The 21,740-nt window shown below is 39.9% G+C and overlaps 1 protein-coding gene across 5 annotated transcripts in view; it reads left to right on the top strand.

Annotated features, from left to right (window-relative positions):
• The window catches only part of SECA2 (Preprotein translocase SecA family protein), a 475,015-nt gene that overhangs the window by 226,451 nt on the left and 226,824 nt on the right, over positions 1–21,740 (top strand). The gene's annotated exons all lie outside the window — the stretch shown is intronic.

Here is a 21,740-nt window from a genome sequence, read left to right as displayed (position 1 = left end):
TAAATGTCTTATCAGCATTGAAAGTTAGTCATAAACCACCACAACTGTTTTCTTAGTAATTTATAACTCACTCTTACAAGCCCATTCTATATCTATATAAGAGGCTAGCCAACAAATGCATCCTCACAGATTTTATGGAGATATTCATAGGATTCCAGGAAGGCACCTATGAAGCTTCTTTCATTAGGGTCTACTTCGCTAATGATGTTTGGTCCTATTGCTGCCTTGCTTACACACCTAAGTTAATATGGGAAAAATCTCCTCAACCCACTAGGTGTGGCCTTGGTGGCAAAGCTCAAAATTGGGGCTGTCACCTATTTGCAATTCTCTCCATCTAGGCTCTCTCCTAGCTAAAGCCAAGGGGGGTGGACCGTAAGGAAAATATTAGTGAAGGCTTGTTAAAATTGGCAACTAGGGCCAAACTCCATGTGGGTCATCTTATTAATGGAAGCTGATAATTTTCTTGGATCCCTCTCATCGAGAGGTGTAGGATTGATCTAAAGATCATCTGATTCTGATAAGTATTCATGGAGATATGAATTTATTTGTGTTATGGGACTATTCGTCAAGGTCGACCAACAACCAGATAAACCCCACTTGTGCTCAACGTTTTAGTATAAACAGAGGTGGTCTTCAAGTCATTTCAACACACTTGGGATCTCTTCCTCTCTACTTGTCTTTGGGTTTTAGTAGGAGGAGAGATCCTAAGGGATAACGCTGCCCTAATCTAGAGTGCAGAAGCCGGAATTGGCAGAACTGCCCAGAAAAGCTGGAACTACTGGGAATAGCCGGAACTGCCGGGAATAGTCGGAATTGTCGGGAACTGCTGGGAATAGTCGGAACTGTCGGAATTGTCGAGAATTGTCGGGAATAGCCGGAACTGCCGAGAAAGCTGACGCAGCAGGTAGAAGCCGGAACTATTGGGAATCGCTGGAATTGCCGGAACTGTCGGGAACTACCGGAACAAGCGGGAAAGCTGAGGCAAAGGACAAAAGTCGGAACTATCGGGAACAACTGGAATTGTCGGAACTTCCGAAACTGCTGAGAACAACCGGAATTACCGGAACTGCCGGAACAGCTAGAGCATTTGTCTCCGAAGGAGAGCAGCATGCAAGGGACAACTAACTAACATTGGGACAGTTGTATGGTACTTAACAGCGAATACAACAAGCATGCAGTGTTACAGCTAGCATGCAAGGGATAGCTAGCATGCAACAACAAGCATGCAAAGGACAACAAGCATGCTAGGAACAACAAGTAAGCTAGGGACAACAAGCAAGCAAGATGCAGCCAGCGCATAGGTCAGTATGGCAACATGGTGCAGCAATGGCACATAATGCAGTACAGTGATGGGTACAGTCATGATTAATGGAGCATGATGAGATGCAACATAGTGATGATGGGTGCAACATGGTGCAGCACGGTGAGGTGCAGCATGATGACAAAATGCAGCACAATGATAGGTGAAGGAGTCACCTTGGAGAATCAATTGAAGTAGCATGTCTTCAACTGATCTCATGTATCATCTTCTTAGAGATGATCTATGCTCTTATCTAGATAAGTCAAAGTGTTGACTTCTGTTGTAAACGTACTATCTCTCTCTCTGCTGAACTATTGAATAACATCTAAGAAGAATTGATCAAGGGTTTCCCCACATTAGGGTTTGTCCTTGGCTATTGCCACATCTTGTGTCCTCTTGTCTTGACTTGTCACCTCCGCCAAATACCACGGAATCACTGAAAGGTGAGAAGTCAATAAACCAGTCACGCCTGTGAGAGAAATGGCGTGATGCACCAGAATCAATGTACCATGCAGAAGAAGGAACATGATCGGAAGACCTTTTAGCCATAAAGGCGTAAAAAGCTTGATTTCCTTCTAACATCAGATTGCTGAGCGTGGCCATTTTCCCAAGGAAAATACAGAAGTTTTGACACACAACAAGGTGTAGCTGCCTGCTTAAAAATCTTCTTTCAAGATGACTGTACCAAATTGTTAATAAAGTCTGTTGTGAAAGAAATAGACTTGCACACACAAAAAAAATACTCAGATCTGATCACGCCACTTTAAAAATCACTGTGATGCTGGTTTGATCACGCTCCAAAAAAAAATAACTGTGATGCTTACTCTGGTCCCACCGCTTTAAATCAGATCACAATAACCTTTAATCCACTTTCTAAGCAAAAAACGTGAAGCTGGAAAATACACTGGAAAATACCTTTACGTGAAACTGCCGTCACGTGATCTGAAGGGAAAAAAAAAAAAAAACTCGATTTCTCAGCAAATAAAGGTGGCTCGGATCTCGTTCTGCACGTCCTCTAAAATATATATACGAATTGTGGGCACCACCGGGTCTTGGACGCAATCAATGTAATACCACGCAACGTAATACCACAGAACGTGAATGCAATACCACGGGAGCTGCAATACCACGTGAACTGTAAACGGACTGCCTCACTTTTGCGAAGCTAAAAGCAAGTGCGAACTCGGGACCCGCTGGAGTAATGCTCTGAACAACACGCTGTCAGTTCCGGGCCAAAAAAAAAAAATTCGAGTCCCTGGCTGTACAGAATACGAAGAATCCCGTCGAAATCCCGTCCGTTATACAAAAGGCGTCGGTGATCACACACGTTAGAACATGCGCCAATCCGCCTGCACGGGAATCCCTGGGCAAAAGCGATGAATCCGCGTTCGAAACCCTGGACGAATAAAGAACCCAAATTATCACAACTTCCTTGTGATTCAAGCTGAAGCGATCTCTTCCCGAGGAGCCAAGGCGTTACGCGGAGTCCTGAAATACCTCGCAAACCTTGCCGTAACTTTGATTTGATTCAGACGTGCGATTGATTCGAATGGATCCGGAACCTTCCTCAGAACAGACCCTGCACGGTCCTGCACGGCTTCCAAATTCGTTGATCGGATGGCTACAAATTTAAATCCTCATAAGATGGTAATGCAGAAGATGAATCCCTTTCTGTATCGAGATTGACGACTGTAAGCTTTTATCACAATGAGCAAAGCCGAGGCTAAGACTCAGTGAAGGCTGCCTGGCTTACAGAGGGCTCGACCTTAGAAAGGAATGAAGATCAAGAAATCTGCAGACCCTGAGAGCAGTTTCGAAATGAACTACTGAATTTTTCAATCTATGAAAAATTATTTCAAAAAAAAATCCCTGTGCTCTAATACCATAAAACAGTGCGAAGCATTCATGTAAAAGAATATTGAATGAATTAATTAACCTAGAGCAAACAGCTCAATGATAATACAAAGATATTTACAATAATAGAAACATCAGGTTTCTATGTAGAATATAGAACAAACAGTTTCATCTAAGAAACTGCTAAAAGAATAAAAATAACAACAGCTAAAAGACTGAGCATTATTAAATAGAGATATATTCTAATAGCAACAACAAGCATGCAAAGGACAACAAGCATGCTAGGAACAACAAGTAAGCTAGGGACAACAAGCAAGCAAGATGCAGCCAGCGCATAGGTCAGTATGGCAACATGGTGCAGCAATGGCACATAATGCAGTACAGTGATGGGTACAGTCATGATTAATGGAGCATGATGAGATGCAACATAGTGATGATGGGTGCAACATGGTGCAGCACGGTGAGGTGCAGCATGATGACAAAATGCAGCACAATGATAGGTGAAGGAGTCACCTTGGAGAATCAATTGAAGTAGCATGTCTTCAACTGATCTCATGTATCATCTTCTTAGAGATGATCTATGCTCTTATCTAGATAAGTCAAAGTGTTGACTTCTGTTGTAAACGTACTATCTCTCTCTCTGCTGAACTATTGAATAACATTTAAGAAGAATTGATCAAGGGTTTCCCCACATTAGGGTTTGTCCTTGGCTATTGCCACATCTTGTGTCCTCTTGTCTTGGCTTGTCTTCTGCGATTTATGTTTATGTTTTATCTACAGTTTACTTTAATGCTGATGTGATTGCTAATTTGGAAAAGATATTGAGCTAACTGTGAAAATTGAAATAAATTGCTCTAAGCATAGAACATACCTAAAATTTAACAAGGCTTGTTAGACTTAACAAGTTCTAGGAGATGATTAGTAGACCAATTAAAGCATAAACCATTTAAAGGCTTGAAATGTAACTTGAAGCAAGAAATAAAGACTTAGCAAGTACAAATGATGATGAACATATAATCAATATCTATATGTAAATAAATTAAAATGATTCAACAATATATCTTGCTAGGCAAATTGATGTAAGTAGACTAGTGCCAAATAATATAATCTTGCAAGAAAGACAATATGCTCAAATGTAGTAACAATACTTGTAATAAAATAATGTTTCAAGATACAACAAGTTCACTAGAACTTGCAACAAGTTCCCAGTTTTGTTTCAAGATACAGCAAGTTCACTAGAACTTGTAACAATTTCCCTAGTTTTGTTTCAAGATACAAGAAGTTCTCTAGAACTTGTAACAAGTTCCCTAGTTTTTGCATGAAATTTTTGTCACAATGATGTTCCAAACACAATTTTTTTCAAAGAAACAAGTGTTTTTGAGTAGGGTAGCCTAATATTCAAGCTTATGTCCCTAGCTTTATATGCAATTCATGATAATGTAATTCTTAAAGTAAAAGTGACCTTCTCCTTTATCTTTCGTTTTCATCCTTTTACTTAAATTTTTAACATTACCATGAAATGACTCCAGTGTGAAAATTTCGCTACTGAAATTCTATTGTAGCAACTGGAATTAATTCTTATAATTGTAAATTAATTTAGTAGTTTATTGCTACAGCAACAATGAATTAATCATAGTGCAATATCCACAAATAAAAATAATGTGGATGATAAACTGGAAATTGAGAAATAATATGCACGCACACAAAAAAAATATAACACTGTTATTTTTGGACAATAGTCCTCGGAAAGACCCAATGTTGGAAAATCGATGCAACAACTAAGGGATTTTATTATTCAGTAGCAGTGAGAAATTCAGAGTACAACTGGATGTCGAAATCTGGCAATCCAATCAGCGAGCTAGCCAAAATATTTGTGAGGGAAATACCTCAACACGATGCCTGATCCTGCTCTGACAATTGGAAAAACTAGCCAGTCGTACAACCTTTGTGTGAGCCTCTGTGTAGTGCTTGCATAGACCCCAACTCGCTAAGCCCCAAAACTGCTCGAAAAATGACGTCTTGGCTGACTCTACCTCTGGAAGGAATTCGCTTGGCCTCTTAGAGAATTCCCTGACCAATTGTTGGAATTTCTAAGTCTAACTCGTTAGAAATTCTTCATGTAATTTTTTGATTTATTTCTGCCTACTTGTTCTGATTAATTAACAAGTTGTTTACCTTGTAAATATTGAAAATAAATACAAGTACATGCTCAACACATTACAGATCATCAACTGAAGGAAACAAAACAAGCACACAAGTGACACCGTTGTTTTTGGACCAATGTCCCTGGAAAAACCCAATGCGGGAAAACTGGTGCAACTATCTTAGTGTTTTAATTATTAAGCAGTTTCATAATACAATCTGGGTGCCAAAACCAGCTCACCCAACAGAGAATAATCTTGGCAGTAGTACCTCTCAGTTGGAGACAGATGTTCCGGCTGAAACCCCGGATAAACACTCCGACAGCTCCTAGCTCCAATCTGCCCCACGAAAACCCCAGCGTTAGCCTCTATGGACTGTGTCAGCCCTTTCCGGCCCAACATCTGCCCAACGTCACCCTAGCTCACCCTGCGTCAGCCTCTGGAGGCACTGCGTCAGCCCTTAGAGCCTCTGTGTAACCCACGCTGGCTCTATGAGGCACGACACAACTCCTGGCTTCCTCTGCGTGAGCCCTGGTTGGCTATGCGTGAACCTCTGGCTGGCTCTGTGTCCGTCTCTCCCAGCTTCTGCGCTAGTCCTCCCGGTACTATCTCTGCCTCTTTGCTTCTGTATTCACTGCCCCTCAACTACAACTCTGATCATTCTTTTGACTTCCTCAGCAAACCTTGCCCCAGAAAATCAAAATATTGATAAACTCGGTGTGTCCTCCAAGTGACCCTCAGGCCTCCTCTTATACTTTTCTTGTTGACAATTCAATGACCGAGATTAAGTCCCTAATCAACGGCTAAGATTAACTCTGGCTTGATCCATGACTATTGGACCCTTCTAACACAGTTTTATATTAATTCACATTAATATTTTATTTCCCCTAAGTTTAGACTTAGGGACTCCATTAAAAATATTAATTATTTTAATATCTCTCAAACTGTTTAGAATCTGCCCAAACCATTTCTTGGTATTGGAGATCTCATGTGCTTTAAGCTCTCCACCAATTTTCGTGTCTAGAGCACATCTGATGCTAACCCAAATCAACACTCCCTCTTAGTGAGGACTGTGCTCTAGTAATACTCCTCACTGAGCATCGCTCTAATCATCCAGCATCGGTCCTTGTGCTGATGCTAGGCCTGCTGCCCAACATCCTCTGCACTGCTGTATCATGTACTGCTACCCATGGCACTGCCACTGCCACTGCTGAATCTGCACTGCAACCCCTCTCATCATGCTGCCCATAGCACTGCCACAGCTAACTACTGCACTGCAACTCAGTTACTGAAAAGTAACTAACTGATCTCCCAACTCTGACATCTCTGTCAGGCTAGAAACACTCCCGATGCTGAAGCTCCCTCTGTCACTTACAGGTGCTCCCTCTCTGACCTCTGCACTGCTGGATTAACTCTGTGCATCTCGCACCACTGCTTCACATTGTCCTGGGACCCCTGCACTGTAGCTCCCTCTGTCGCTCCATCTGCATCCGTCTCTATCGACATCCGCCAGCGCTGCTACTCCTCTTCGGGGCCCCTGCAACCAGGTATAATCCGAGAGGTTGGGTACCTCAAGGATCTTGCCCCTCATCACCTATAGTTCGTCTGACTAAAGCTCGATGTCTCCCCACTTCCACTTAAGTGGCGTGTGAGCACTCATGGCACAGTCATGATCTGTCTCCACTTTCTTCTCCGCCCTTGCTGGTGCTGCCTTGGTCTCAAAAGCCTCTCCTTTGCTCTTCTTTGTCAGACACTGGCTCGCATAGTGACCCAGTTCCCCACAGTTGAAGCATTTGACCTTGGAGAGGTCCTTCTTCTTCCGTTTCTCTTGCTTTCCCTCAGATGCTAGGGCAACATCCTCCTCTTCCTCCTTCTTGATTCTGATCCCCCTACCGCTGCTTCCCGCCTTGCTTAGCCTTCTGATCTCTTCTTGGCAAGGAGCCGCCCACATTTCCTCCCAATCTGGAAGGGTCGCCCTGCCCAATATGCTTTGGACAAACACCTCCCAGTCTTCTGAGATTGCGTTCAACGTTGTTATCACCATCAATTCTTGATCCGGCGTGGCCCCTATGGAAGTCAACTGAGCCTGGATCTCCTTCAATCGACTTAGGAAGATGTCGATCTGTTCTCCCTTTTGCATTTGGTATGATTGCCACTGATTTTCTAGTAGCATCTTCCTTTGCACAGAAGTATGCTGATACAACTTCTTTAGGGCCTCCCACATCTCATTTGCCGTATTCTTCTCGGCAATGTGTGATACTACATGGTCCTTGACCCCGTCTAGGATGATGCTCTTGGCGCTCGCCATTGCATCCTCGTACTTATCGTTATCAATCGAGTCAACTGGGACTGCTATTGTCCTCAAGGCGAAGTGCTTAAGACGTTCCCTGTCTAGAACAAATAAGATTCTCGCCTTCCAGACTATGAAGTTTGAGGCTCTGTCCAATTTGTCCTGGTCTCCTACCCCGTTCACTGCCATCTCGCTGCTCCTCTACTTCCCTTCTGGAAGTTCTCGATGTGACTCCCTCTAAGTCTCGATTTCCCTCTTGGAAACCCCTCTGCTATTGTCGAGATGCGCCCATTCCGATCCTTAGTGCAGCTGCACCACTGATCTAGATTTCTTGGCTAGAAATCCTTGGTAGCAACTTCCTCCTCCTTGGTCTTGCCCTGTTAGGTACTGTTCTGACTACAGTACCCCACCAGCTTCACTCTGCAACTTATCCATAGCCTCCTAAGCCCCAACAAACTAAAGGTTAGAGCTTCTAGGCTCTGCGGAATCCCGACACCAGCAAAATCCACACCTCCCAGCCACGGGTGTTAATCCTTGCTGACTGAGAAAGATGATTGGGCACTGCGTAGGTTGAGTCTGCTCCTCTCTGCCACTGCGCTGATCCTCTTCCCGGCTCAAACTTGATGATGCAGGCACTGCGTCACCCCTTCCTTGTTGCTTCTCTGCTAGGAACTGCTTCTGTCACTTGGGACAATTGTTTTCTGCTACTGCTGCTCTGCTCAGCTGATATCCTCAGTTCTCCTGTGATTTGCAACCACCCTCTGATACCATGCTGGAATTTCTAAGTCTAACCCGTTAGAAACCCTTCATGTACTTTTCTGATTTATTTCTGCTTACTTGTTCTGATTAATTAACAAGTTATTTACCATGTAAATACTGAAAATAAATACAAGTACATGCTCAACACATTATAGATCATCAACTGAAGGAACCAAAACAAGCACTCAAGTGACACCGTTGTTTTTGGACCAATGTCCCCGGAAAAACTCAATGCGGGAAAACCAGTGCAACTATCTAAGGGTTTTAATTATTAAGCAATTTCAGAATACAATCTTGGTACCAAAACTGGCTCACCCAACAGAGAATAATCTTGGTAGTAGTACCTCTCAGTTGGAGACAGATGTTTCGGCTGAAACCCCGGATAAACACTTCGACAACTCCCAACTCCAATCTGCCCCACGAAAACCCCAACGTCAGCCTCTAGGGATTGCGTCAGCCCTTTCTGGCCCAATGTCACCCTAGCTCGCCCTGCGTCAGCGACTGGAGGCACCGCGTGAGCCCTTAAAGCCTTTGTGTCACCCACGTTGGCTCTTTGAGGCACTGCACAGCTCCTGGTTGGCTTTGCGTGAGCCCTGGCTGGCTTTGCGTGAACCTCTGGCTGGCTCTGCGTCCCTCTCTCCCAGCGTCTATACTGATCGTCCCAGTACTATCTCTGCCTCTTTGCTTTTGTATTCACTGCCCCTCAGCTCCAACTCTAATCACTCTTTTGACTTCCTCAGCAAACCCTGCCCCAGAAAATCGAAATCTTGATCAACTCGAGGTGTCCTCCGAGTGACCCTCAAGCCTCCTCTTATACTTTTCTCGTTGACAATTCAACGGTCGAGATTAAGTCCCTAATCAACGACTAATATTAACTCTGGCTTGATCCATGACTTTTGGACCCTTCAACACAATTTTATATTAATTCACATTAATATTTTATTTTCCCTAAGTTTAGACTTGGGACTCCATTAAAAATATTAATTATTTTAATATCTCCCAAACTGTTTAGAATCTGTCAAAACCATTTCTGGTTATTGGAGATCTCATGTGCTTTAGCCTCTCCACCAATTTTCGTGGCTAGAGCACATCCAATGCTACCCCAAATCAACACCTACTACAACTGAATTACCCTTCCCTCCAGCAAAATCAATCTCCCTCTGACGCTATCTGCGCTGGCTTTGTGCAACCTCTCTAGGAAATACAACCCTTTTGCTGCTAACCCGCCGGAACTAGAAAACTTTCTCCAGACTCACTGTCTCTGCGTCCCCTCTCTGGGTCGAACTCTTCCGGCAACTGCTGCTGCTCTTTGGAAAATCGAACTGCCCAAGGAAATCGATCTCAGGTGTGTTTCCCCATCTACCCATCGACTTCTTCTTATAATCTTTAGTTGGGACTCCAATGGCCAAGATTAAATCTCAATCACTGGCTGGGATTGTTTCCTCATCGATTCGTGTGAATTTCTAGAGAAACCTCACCTTCCTTAGTTAATCCTTGTTAATTAATCATTTTCCCTAAGTTAGACTTAGGAAAAATTTAATTACTGATTAATTAACTTAATTAAGGCATCTCTAGGTGGATTTTCCTTAAACCTTTTACAAGTTATGGAGTCCTAGTGTTTCTTAAGCTCTCTGGCAATTATCAAGACTAGAACACCATCCGATGCTACAAAAACTAACATCATGATGCTTAAGAGTGGTTTCGACCTCATTGGATTTCATATGGAGAAAGTAGAATTTTAGATCTCACTCAAAATCCAACAGACTTATCAGTTTTTCAAGATTTCAGGATTTGGGGGATTGCAATGTTTCCATTGGATTTTGTCATGTACTAGGGTATGGGACTCATATTTAATCAAGAGCACTAAGCCCTCTATGTACCTTGATGTTAGTGACATTGGTTGTCGAACCCCTCTATTATGACCCTACTAAAAATGTACCCATTACTCAAACAAAATCTTGACTTGACATGCTACATTTTTTCTATCTTATGTTAATTGATTAGAGGGTGATATTAATGACAAAGATCCCAAGATATGCAATGGTTTTGATGATATGTAGCTATTTGTTTTAGCATGATTTTTTTGGATGCTAGAGGCCATCTAGAGCCTATTTGTTGATCTATTTTCGGTTCAGAGATGGATTGCACTCGATGCTATTTTGGTTAAGTGCACCCTTACATGCTATATAAATGAGAACTTGTAACTTGCAGACGTGGTTGATGAAGATTATAACTTCTAGATGATTGAGGTTATATGGTTCATTCCAAGTCTTTATGCTTTTTATATCTAATTCATCATTCTACATGTTTTTTTTGACATATATGCATCAAAATATATAAAAATATATGTTATATAAAAATTCACTCCGATTTGCTCCCAACCGAGGAGCTTTTGAAATTCCCGCTCCCTGCTCCCGCTCCCGCTCCCGCTCCCTGTTTCCGCTCCCACTCCCGCTTGCTGTTTCCGCTCCTACTCTCGTTCCAAAATAACCTTGGTTAGAACAACCAATAAGAAGTCTACAATATGAGGTACAACTTTGAAAGGAAAACACTAAATGGAATTGAATGCTTGCACATAAGATATTGCTTGTACTTAAAAAAGGAAATATGCTCATATGAAATATAAACAATGATATGACATCAATGGAGCTTTAAGCTAATTCAATGAGCATGAGAAAGATACAAGAATAAAACTAAAGTACTTGCAATAAAAGAGATATAGGTGCTTTAAAGTATCTTGCATGTATTTGAGAAAGAGCTAAGATGATGAAATGTTCAAGAAGATGCAAACTTCAAATGCATTCAAAACCATTCAAAGTTGTAAGGTTGTTGTGTGTGATGGTGTTCTTGGTAGATTTTAAGTAAGAGCCTATCTAAAATGTGACTTCTTCTAAGTAAGAGCCTATCTGAAATGTGGTTGCAAGAGGCCTCAAGTGGAGAAGCTTAGCTTCATTAATGATTATCTACCTAGTTCTTCAAGTCAACCCACGTGCCATTGTTCCTACAAGGGTGATGCCAGAAAACTGACATCCTTTAAAAATCCCGTGTGGACCTATGAGTTATGGGTCCACATATACAATAGAAGCCTTTGCATTGGTGGATTTTAACAAAACCCAACCAATCACCAAACAACGAAATAACATAAAACCCGCCAACAAACGCCAGACCCACTCCGAACGCATATAGTCGGAACCCAAATAAAATAAATCCTAGTTCAATTCTTATCGGATCCGCCTTTCCCACAAATATTATCGGATTAATTCTCCACCATTGATCTTACCCTTTCAATTCGACGGTTGATGGTTCACCCGATCAACCAACCTAATCGGTGATCCCCCATCGTTTGATCAAAACACACTTGATCCAACGGTCAGCAGCGATATCGGACAAGGATCATGCGCAACGTTTAACCGCCCTTACGGAGCCGATAAGGAATATAAATCCTTGATCTATAAATGTTCGGGTCCGGTTTTGAAATTAAAGATCGATCACTTTATGACCCGATATCCGTTGGATATAAGAGGCCATCAAATCTACGGTTTGCGGGACTTCAACTAGCACACGATTTAAAAATGTCTTAACTCCCGCAGTTGACTGTGACCTAAGAGTTGAATATGACATTGACGGCTAGGAGCGAGTGCAGGTCTTCAGCCACGATCAAGAAATACGTACACTCTTACCCCCGCAATTGCTGATCATTGTCAGATCTGCCAGCCAATGGACGGTCCTGATTTATTTTGGGGTTTCTTCACAAATTTAACAAGTTCCGCCAAGACTTAGCGCTTTCGCCAAGTTAGTCAGTCTCTAAACTATATACTCCGGTTTTTTAAAACATATCCCAGCTCTTAACTATTCATCGTAATTACAGAGGATTCGGCCTACGATCTATGAAACCAATCACATAACAAAAGATCACGCAAAACAAGCTTTGTACACAAACTCCTTTTGTTCATAACAGTCTTTACATAATGTATAGAACATCTTGTGCTCTGATCTGTTCTCTCTACACTATCTAACCTTTGTGTAACACACTCTGCCTACTCTAACACACTTAATACTGAATTACACAAAGAAATACACAATCCACACTGTATTCATTTTGATAACTATTTACAGAAGAAACACCACAGTCGACTATTTTTAATTCTCCCCTCACTCATCCATCCTATCTTTCCATCTGAATCTAACCCCTTCACTCATTCCAAAAAATTACAATTTATACAAAATGCGGATTCATGAACCCATTTGGTTCAGATCCAGAAATCTCTCATTCTTCCCTAAAGAATCTCTTCACTCCACTCTTTTCTCAAACAAATGCTAATTTAAGCTTTCACATCCCTCATATCCTATTCAAACCAGATAATCTAACTGCTTGGCCTGATCTCCACGCAGGGAGGATCAATCAGCTACTTATACCCTTTTCTGCTTAGATTTTGACAACAAATAAAACACTCTCATACATTTAAATTAATAAAATTAATTAATCTCGTCTTCCAACCGTTTGTTAGCCATAACATGTGATCATACCATCACATTGTTGACTAGGTTTAAATGCTCCTGCATCAGACTCCCAAAGTTGATAATTTTCATGATCTCCTGGTCATGTGTTTCTTCTGTTGATCATCCAGTATCCCAAACTTTACTTTGTAACTGGTCATCACTTTCATCATGTTGCTGATTCAATTCTTCTGCCACTGTCACTTCTGTTCTTCCAGGATTCCAAATCTTATGTTGTTGCTGTCCACTTTCCTTGCTGATACAAATTTCTTTTGTTAATTTCTCTTCCTTGCTATCCCTTTTCTTAACTAACTTCCTCTGCCACACTTTCTCAACTTCCTCTTTACAATTTGTTCTTAACTGAACTCCACTGACATCTGTTTGCTATACATTCTCCCTTACCATAGAAATTATGAAATTTCTGTCCAATTCTTCTTCACCTCTGTCATTTACAAACTGTTGCTTGTACTCTACAACTTCCCTTTCATTATCATTAAAGATAATCTTTCCCTTTATCTTATCAGGTTCATCTAATAACTTTTCTAGTAATTTGAATCTTCCCTCATCTCCAATAAGCATATCATTTGCATATGACTCCTCTTTCCTGTATAAAACTGAATTTCTGCCACAATTATCAGATTTAAAGTTACTATGGATTTCTGTCTCCACAGATAACTCTGCCATCAAGTCCTTATATTGATCCTCTGCAAAATTTATAAAACTGTCAATAAATTTCATTTGAGCACTTTCCTGTTCATTACAGAATATTCCTTGTTTTGACACAAAAATGTCATTCAACAATTCAAGAATTAAAATCTCCTGAAATATATCATTGTGAAGTATCCTTTCACCTTTTGTACAACTAATTAATGTTGTTTCATCTTCACCTACAACAAAAACAAAATTTTGGTTTTCTAAAGCTTCTTCATGGTTTACAGATTCATAAAAATAATCCACTTTAAAATCACAGAATTCCTGAACTTCTGTATTTGTCAACATCATCATACAATCCTTCACATTTTCCACACTGTCTGAATTTTCTACTTAGGATACTTCATTTTGGTTATGATCACAAATTTCCATTTGTTTGTCCTCAGCTTCCTTAATCATGACAATTTCCCTGTCAATACCATCATTCTCAAAATATCCTTCTATTTCAACTATTTCCTCAAACAGTTTCACTTCTTCATCAACATGCATGAGCACATTGTCCAATTGCTGTTCATCACCTGTCAAACTTGAAAATATACACATCATGTCAGTTTCAAAATACAAGGCTCTTCATCTAAACTCTCATTGACCAGACCTTCATGCTCCTTTGAACTATTCGAATAGTTCACTAAGTTATTGAGAAATTCTTCCTCAACATCTCTGATTTCCTTTTCATCAAAGAAAACTTCTGGGACTGCAGCTTCTTGACTTTGCTTGACAATTTCATCATAAGTCTGCATAACATCCCCCTATCCTTCACAATTTCCTCCAGCACTCAGTTTATCCAAATAAGACAACAATGTCTCCTTCTCTTCTATGATAAGACTTTGATCTTTCAAAGATTTCCTTGACTTAACTTCTTCAGCTGAGTTCTCTGTGTCAGCTTCACTTCCCTTCTCTTCACAACCCTGCAATGCATTAGCTTCTCTCGCTATGTCCATTTTCGATTGGTTTTCTATCCATTTTAATATTCCTTATAACATGATCCAATAAGTTTTCACTAAGAGAAGACACCAACCATTTACTCGTACCTTTCAATTTTCTCCACCAATCGAAGTCTTGAAAGTATTCCTGCACCTCCTTTTCTGTTTTTCTTGTCTCTGCCTCTTTCACAGAGGTAATTTCATTTGGCTGCATACCTACAACTTTACATTCACACAAATAATTAATCCCAAAATTATGAGATTCTCTTGCCTATGAGGATGCTACCAACACCTTTCTCTCACGCTGATCTGTATAGATCATCTCTTCGTCATTATCATCACTGTCATCACTGTCTCCTTCCCCAAGGAGAGATCCTTTCTTTGATTCACAAATGTATTCTACTCCTTCATCCTCAACTTGTTGAAGCATTAATTTCTCAGTAAACAATTCTCTGATAGGCCACTTAACTCTTTTCCCCACATAAATTCCTTGTTCCAAATCTTCTCTGATTCCTTTCTGTACCAGCTTCTTCAAATGACTGAGTTCTGCCTTCATCTCAACCAACTCTATGTCCATTTCTTCTTTACTGATTCTTTTGAGTCCAATTGCTTTGACACTCTTTTTCCTCTGTACCCCTGTTATGACTGTCAATAGTCAATTCCATTTCTTCCTCTGGTGAACTTCCCTTGTTCACTGGTGCGCTGCAACTAGCCCTTTCTTTCCTCTGTAACAAGTCTCCTTCATGCCTCACCAAACTTTTCTGAGTTTAGCCTTTTGGCATCTCCTGGTTCTTTCCTCGAACCTTTCACTGACTAGCAATTCTACCCAGCACTCTTGCTGGAATTGTTATCTTTAAGACAACTCTACCCACAATCACAATTGTGGAGCTGCCTCAACAACTTCTACCCAACCGCAATTGGAAGTTGTTCTCAGCTTCTCTTGAACACTCTTTGCTCTAGGCTGCTGCATCTTCAATTGCTCACTTCCTTCTTTCATTCAGTAATTTCATTTACTGTTGGGTACTGTCACCTTTACTCATCTGAGAGTTCTTCTTGCTCATCTTCTTTAACATAGCTCATGTGCTATGATGCTGATACAATTCATTCTTCCTTCTAACAATTTCGCTGCTACCATTGACCTGTAAAATCTTATCTCAAGATACATCAAAGCACCTTTCAAGCCTGCCAATTTTCCTTCAAAGATGTCTTAAAACTAATTCCCATTCCACCAGTTAAACCTTTGCCAAATGATTCATCTATTCACTATTTCATTTAAACTTCTCCATTCCAAAGACTCCATATAGTCAACAACTATTCTTCATCTTACGATTAAGATTCAATTTGAAATTCACCTATATTTACAAATTCATGACAGACTACAAATTCCTTCTGATAATCTGTTGTGAGCAAATCCTGTCTTGCTTCTACAAATTCCAAAATTCATTCGTTGTAGTGGTTCTTCTTTCAGTCTTATTAAACCCAATCTCTGTTCTTTCAACCATCAATATCATTGTCTTCAACAATACTTTAAGCAATCCTTAATCACTAAAACTCTTCAAATCATTTAAATGATTTCAGTCATAGCAATCCACTCTTCTATTTGACTTTAAATTCAAAACCTTCTACTTCAATTTTTCTTTCAAATCAAACCAATCATTCAATCAATTTACATGGAAATTTCATTTGTCTGAAAGGAAATTTTCACTCCCTTGTTGTTCTCCAAACATCCAAACAAATCTCTTTGTTGACAGAGGATTCACCTTTTCCCTCTTCTGATCTCAGTGTTCTTTGCATTAAATTCTTTTGAGCTCTGATTTTACTTTGATTGTACTAACATGCAAATATCTCCAATCTTTAACATTATTGTACTTCTATGCGGAATCCTTTTCTACTCTGATACCAAAAATGATGCCAGAAAACTGACATCCTTTAAAAATCCCATGTGGACCTATGAGTTATGGGTCCACATATACAACAAAAGCCTTTGCATTGGTGGATTTTAACAAAACCAGACCAATCACCAAACAACAGAATAACACAGAACCCGCCAACGAACACCAGACCTACTCCAAGGGACTGCTGTTTAAAGGGTTGATTGTGGCACTGTTTGAGCGGACCGAAGTTACAGTCCACTGCTGGGCTAGGCTGCAGGCCATAACCAACAGTGGGAGGCATTTAGGAGCTGCGTTCAGGGTGGATGGAAGCCGTATAACGTAGTGTATGCCTGGAGGAGTCTCCCTACGGTGAACCACAATCAATTGGAGGATGGCTTGCTGAGTTGTGTGGAGGAGAAGGGCAGTAGGTGATGCCCTAACCAGTGGTGCAGAAAGGTAAAACAATAGTGTTGGAGAAGTGTATTGGGTCAAGTTCATGACTAGAGTGGATCATTTTGTGTGCAGCCTGTTGATGCCATGTGTATGACATTCCAAGGTGGTGAAGTGTTATACTAGGAGCATAATTGACAGTGATTGATTGGGTGTCATAGAGCTGATTGGAGGGTAGCGTGTTGGCTATCCAAAGTAGCCCTAGAGCATTAGACAAGAAGGATGTTGTTGGTGCGTGATTAGGTGTAGTATTGCAGCCTTATGTGTAGCTCTTTGATGGGCGAAAGAGGCTACTAGAAGGCAGATTGGAGCTCGGGTATTGGCCAACCTAGAGAGCAATTTGAAGAGCTTGTGTTCATTGTAGCAGACGTGACTTGCAGCAGTGGTAGGAGGCAACACTCTTGGAGTTTTGATGTGTAGATGCCTTGATGGACTAAGACACTACTAGTGAGTAGTACGGAAGCGAAGGACCGACAAGACAAGATACGACATAGAAGCTGCAACGACGTTTGTCATTGTATCTTGTATGCCATAGACTGTTGTATTATTCATATTTGGTTTAATAAAACTTAGATTGGGATTGTACAATATTGTACAATTTTGTTTAAAACTATGTATATTGTGCGTATGTGATTTACTGCTTTATATTTCTGCTGTGCAAAGTAGTTTATGGTTGAGATACTTCATTTTGTAGCGTAAGTGATTTTAGGACTCTAACCTAGACCCAAGGCCATGGAAATTCAACAATTTATTATAATGGTTTGGATTCATATGGATGCTCATGAATAGTCACATAACTTTTTTCAAAATTTAATTATTTATGTAGTTTTTGATTGACCGCTTTTTTCTTCCATTTTTTTTTATAATCTGGTTTCCAATTTTGGGGTTGACTAGTTCAATCATTGGTTTGGTTCTAATAACTTTGGTTCATTGTCCATTGTTCATTTTTACTTTTAACTTTTGAGTCTTGACTCTAGATACTAATGACCTTAAACCAAGTCTTTGATTCATCACTTTTTACTGTTTTTGAGTTTGTGTTTGTGTATTTCAACTTACTATTCAAGTCTTCAGACTTTAGTATCTACTATTTTTCTTAGTACTAATCTAAGTCGCATGACACGAGGACACGAGACACGGAGGACACGTAAATACGAGTATTCAATACGAAACACAACAACCCAGAAACAGGACACGAGGGACACGTTATATATATATATATATATATATATATATATATATATATACATTGAAATATAGTTTTTTATCCATATTAAATTGCAGGTTGCAACTTATCTAATCAAATTAAATATAATTACTTCAAAGTTAATAGTTCATTTAAAAAAAATAAATAGAATCAGAATTTACTATTTAGAAACTAGAATGTGATATGCTTGGTCTTGATTCTTGAATATTCAATGTTCATTGAGGAAGATTTGATGAATCTGGGAGAACTAGGAAGATGGTTGCTGCCTTCAATGCCACTTTTATAGCCCTAATCTTAAATCTGATGATCCTTCTTCCTTTGAGGAATTAAGGTCCATTTATTTTTGTAATAGTATTTATAAGACTATGAAAGAGACAATTTTCTGTGGTCTGGAGGCATGTGAATGGGTAAAAAATTTGCCATCTAGATGGCAAGATATCCTTCGAGCGCAATAAATTGAAGGTTATACAACTTGCAATTATAGTTCAATACTTCTGTCAAAGAAGGTATATGTCATTGATGCCACTACATATTTATTGTTCACTCGTGCTTCGCATCTGCTGATGCATTTCAAATATCTCGATCATCACATTTATCCTTGCCCAGTCTCTTCAAAATAATTGTCACTAATTTTCTCGATATCTTCAATCACATTGTAAGCTTAAACTTTAAAGTTATGCACAATTAGTGAATGCATTCAAAATTTGAATCTCACATGTATGGTGGGAGCTACATAGCGCTGGAAGAACAGTTAGAAAAATGTAATAAAAAGAAGACAAAAAAAAAGTTAATGGAACATCAAAACTTAGATTATCCCTTAAGAGTAAAGAGATTCAAAATATAGTCAGAAACATGCCTCTAAACATGGTTGAATTGGAAACATAACAGGTGAGTACACAAGTAGAAATTTGTTTTACTCGAATTATAGGTGAGAAAGTCAAGAAGCTTGCATTTTATGATATTATAATCATACATTACTCGCAAAATAAAATTACCATAGAAGTTCCCAGATCTTAAAAGATGACAAGATGGGCAACTACTTGAATTCACACTTCATACACGCTACAAGCATTAGGAAAGAATTCTTCTTTTGTCCATTCTAAGATGTATTTTGTTTTACGACTGAGCAAGTACAGAGTTATAATTACAGACCACCTTTATGAATTGCCCATCTCGAAGAATAGTCTAATAGAATGACGCAAGATTTGGAAGCGCATTTCTTTAAGGCTTAAATGTTTTTAGTGATAGCACATTCAGTCCATTAGAAATAATAAGCATTCACATTCACAAAAAAGATAGAGAAATAACTGAACCATCTAGAGTGATATCAAGCTACCTAAAAGAAAACCTGCGTGAGAGCCAGCATCGCTTCTAAAGCAACTAACACAATTTCTGTAAGCAAACACGTCACGATGAATATACAACGACGGACCACGGTTTACCTGAACGCTGCAGCCTGCCAAGTTGCCAAACCTCACACATGCTGCGACCAAACAGCTCCATGAGTCCACAGAGATGACTCGGTCCACACTCGGCTCCACACGACGAATATACAGCGACGAAGAGCGATGGCTGAGGAAAACGGCGGAGGAAAATAGGAAAAGAACCCCGAAAAAATAATTGTGTGGGCTTTAAACTAGTGATTTTGTGGGGTACGTATTCAACCGGAGAAAAAATGTTAGGGCAACGTATTCTAGACATCGAATACTCGTTTTCCAGGAGTAGGACACGACTAAAATGCCCGAATACGTTTTACGTTTTATAGGACACGATAAAAAACGTTTTCGACACGTTTTAGGGCCATTTTTGTGTCTGACACGTTAAATACGGGACACGGGACCTTGGAGGACGTGTCCTATGACTTGGGTACTAATCAAATTTTAGAATTGTGAATGGTAAATTTAAATCAATATATACAATATTTTACTATTTCTATTTCATTGAATCATTTGTGATATATGAATCAATTATCTCATTACTGAATTTAAATTTGAATCATGTTTATATATATACACCCTGACATCCTACCCCATACCCCTTGAATTTCCCTAAAATTTGGGGGTGCTCCTAGACATTCCCCTGTTGCTCTCCCCATTTTCATGCCCCCTGTCTTAGAAACTTGGTGGAACTTTAAAATAAACTTCTAATTGCTGGAACTAGTAATTTAACTTTAGAGCATTAATCTCACCTTGATATATCTTTATATTGAGCTTCACTTCCATTTTGAATAGGGACAATGAATGGTTCATCACACTCAAATTGGTTTGTTCCTTTTCGGGTTCTTTCTTAGAATCCCTCTCTGATTCTTCACTATCTACTAATTTCTCGTCTTATTCGACCTCTGCATTAGGAATTCCATGTTCTCTGAATAGACCAAGCTTATTGGTTAGGGCCACCAGGAGGAGGCTCACGTTATGGTTTATATCCGCGACTTTCGATTCCAGAGGTGCAAGCCTCTCCTCTATGGGATCTTGAGGGTTACTAACAGAATCGCCAACCATGGTTGGGGTTTTATGACTTTTGGCTTAGCCGTTCTGGATCCCTTGCAACTCCCCACAATTTACCCAAAGAAACCTACTCTGATACTAATATTATCCATAAACTGTTGTGGATCTTCCATTGGACAATTTATCACAACAGATCTGGTAAATTTATATTGAAAATCCGAAATCTATACTATGAGGGTTATTGTCCTTAGACTTCTAGATTTCTTAAGTTATTATTTTTATACATGTACTATAGAAAATGCATAAAATAGGGAACATGCAAAAATACAATAGCTCAACCATAATATCACTAGATATGACCAGGGAAATCCGTTTAGGAGAAACCTAGCTAGAAGGTCAGACTGCTCTGTTCTCTCTTTCTATGAATAGAAGGGAATGCAAGTACAAAGAAGTGAGACTTGTGGCCCATGGGCTGCTACAATGCACAAACCATCTTTGTTTGCTCTCTCCCTATCAACTCTCATCTATTCTGCTCATCTATGGAACAAAACACACTTGAATAGAATGGAACCCCTTTTCCTCTTAGTGGCTCGGTTATAACACATCCTGATAGCCTACTAGTGGTTAAGTTTGACTCCTTCAATTGTTAACTAGAGTTAAAATATCGATTCTTCTAGAGTTTTCTTCATCGTGATCATGTGGCTAGCCCCTTTTCCATGAATAATGGGGCCTGGCGTGGCATCCTCTCAAATCATGATGGTCAAACTAAGAAAGTCAATTTCCGGATGGCATAACTTTTGCTTACGAACTTTGAGTAAGGCGATTTGTGCCCCTTTGGAAATGTATCTATGTGTAGAATAGTTCTAGGGGGTGTGACGCTTAAGTTGCAATGTTTTACCCCCAAAAAACGTCGTTTGATGCCTCAAACTACTTCGAGAAGGTTTCAGAGCCCAATTTGCCAAACTAAGACCCAATGGTAAAATGGTCCTATGAGATAATTTCTCTACTTTTTCCACTCTAAAGGCGTCAAGATGAATGTCAAATAATATAATGATCCATTTAGTATCAAGAATGTATGACCCACTATGATCATTCGATAATTGTTTGTATTGGAGTTGCTCGCTGATTTGTGGAGCAGATGAGTAATGTGTCTAGCCCAAGAGAGGGGGAACGCTGAACATATCACATGATTAAATAAATAACAATATAAAATCAAGGGACTAGATGCCATGCTTTAAGGAATTCATCTTCACTGCTATCGCTTGGACTGCTCTCCTAATGTCCTACTTT

Source organism: Pinus tabuliformis, chromosome X (assembly GCF_031772625.1).
Source record: "Pinus tabuliformis cultivar Carrire ecotype Pingquan chromosome X, CPIR1, whole genome shotgun sequence".
Classification (NCBI taxonomy): domain Eukaryota; kingdom Viridiplantae; phylum Streptophyta; class Pinopsida; order Pinales; family Pinaceae; genus Pinus; species Pinus tabuliformis.
Note: the sequence above shows the minus strand (reverse complement) of the source record. Positions and strands in the feature narration are given on the sequence as shown.